Source organism: Schistocerca serialis, chromosome 12 (genome assembly GCF_023864345.2).
Source record: "Schistocerca serialis cubense isolate TAMUIC-IGC-003099 chromosome 12, iqSchSeri2.2, whole genome shotgun sequence".
NCBI classification, from domain to species: Eukaryota; Metazoa; Arthropoda; class Insecta; order Orthoptera; family Acrididae; genus Schistocerca; species Schistocerca serialis.
The window spans coordinates 58,831,922-58,833,905 of record NC_064649.1 but is presented as its reverse complement, the minus strand read 5'-3'; the positions used below and the strand labels follow the sequence as shown (position 1 = coordinate 58,833,905).

The 1,984-nt window shown below is 49.0% G+C and overlaps 1 pseudogene; it reads right to left on the bottom strand.

Annotated features, from left to right (window-relative positions):
- Positions 1-454: 454 nt before the first annotated feature.
- Positions 455-572, bottom strand: LOC126428573 (5S ribosomal RNA; annotated as a pseudogene).
- Between the last annotated feature and the right edge of the window lie 1,412 nt (positions 573-1,984).

Genomic DNA, 1,984 nt, shown 5'->3' with positions numbered 1-1,984 from the left:
GCCGCACTCTTGACACTGTGCATGTCGGAATATTAAATTCTCTAACGATTTACGAAATGGAATGTCCGTTACGAGCAGCTCCAACTACCATTCTTCCTTCAAAGTCTCTTAATTGCCGTCGTGGGGCAATATTCATGTGGGGAACCGTTTCACGTGAGTCGTCTGAGTACAAATCACAGTTCCGCCATTGCGCTGGTCTTCTATAACTGGTGTACGCTATGCTACCGCCGCCTTAGTATAGGTGATCAATGCGTTGCTCTGGGACAGCAACGACTAAAATAAACTAAACTCCGTCCGAACAGGCGTCCGCAGGCGTCACTGGATGCAGAAATGGGGGAGGCATGTGGTCAGCACACCGCTCTCCCGGCCGTATGTCAGTTTCCGAGACCGGAGCCGCTACTTCTCAATCAAGTAACTCCTCAGTTTGCCTGACAAGGGCTGAGTGCACCACGCTTGCCAACAGCGCTCGGCAGACCGGATGGTCACCCATCCAAGTGCTAGCCCAGCCCGACAGCACTTAACTTCGGTGATATGACGGGAACCGGTGTTACCACTACGGTAAGACCGTTGGCGAGGACTAAAGTACTACATTAAAAAAACTGATGTGATTCACAAAAATATTTTTGCACTATCAGACTCAACGCTACTTAAGTCAGAAAATAATTCAAGTATGTGCAATCAAGCTGTACTAAACTCGTCTGCTGGAGGAGGACACTGGAATTCCGCTTCTGCGAGGCAGAATGCGACAGGCCGCCCGCAATCTCTACGAAAAGTCGGGTCAGCCCCGCAATCGCCTCAGCGTACAACTGGGCTACCGACCGCACCAGAGGCGGACACCACGTTCGCCTCACCTGCTGCAAGAGTAATTTTGTCTGTAACAGCCTCAGTACAGTCATCTCCAAATTAACTCAAACCAATCCAGCAAGTCAGGTAAAATATAACACCACACCGAGAGGTTCAGCAGACTGTATGGCATCTCAATAACAAATACATCGCTGGCCTTTGCGGCCGAGCGGTTCTAGGCGCTTCAGCCCAGAACCGCGCGGCTGCTACGGTCGCAGGTTCGAATCCTGCCTCGGGCGTGGATGTGTGTAATGTCCTTAGGTTAGTTAGGTTTAAGTAGTTCTAAGTTCTAGGGGACTGATGACCTCAGACGTTAAGTCCCATAGTGCTCAGAGCCATTAGAACCAATTTGCCAGTGGTCTTTGTCACGTGCTCCTTCCAAGACAATGTCCTACACAGACTTGGCGTAGTTGTTATGATTCGAAGTTGACATTAAGACCTCTTCCTTCTGAACCGCTGCAAAGGTGAAAGCATGTCACGTTTGTCTTAGTTGGGTTCGGCTGCCGTCTTACTGTGTGAAAGCAGTTATACAAGAGTAACCCAAGGACATCACACACATCCACGCCAGAGGCAGGATTCGAACCTGCGACCGTAGCAGTCGCGCGGTTCCAGACTGTAGCGCCTAGAACCGCTCGGCCACCCAGGCCGGCACTGGCAAATTTAGAACAGGGATAACATCATTCATAAACTGTGCGGCATCTCTCGAAGCTTCACAGCAAATGAGCTGCGTACATGATCTCGTCTATTCGTTGGCGGCAAAGTGCGCCCCTGTACGTCTTTATATCTGGCATACGAACAAGTTTGATCTGATATTAAATGACACTATATGCGCAGTATCAGTGGCACAATGGAATATACCCCGTTCTGTATAGCTGCCCCGACACATGCCATCACCGTAGATAGGGCGTAAAAATACCATTCTTAGAATGGATCAGAAGATTAACAATAAGCGTCAGCTATCCATACACAGTGACGTAGCTGACCTGGAGCGCACAAGATTGAAATTAAGAAGACCAGCAGTAGTCGCTGCTGGGGAACTGATTACGTCAAATTTCGATGTTCACAATGTCTGGATACAAAAATGGCAGAAGTTGTCGCATTGAACGTCCAAGTCTATTTACCGTAAGAACTGTACTACGCT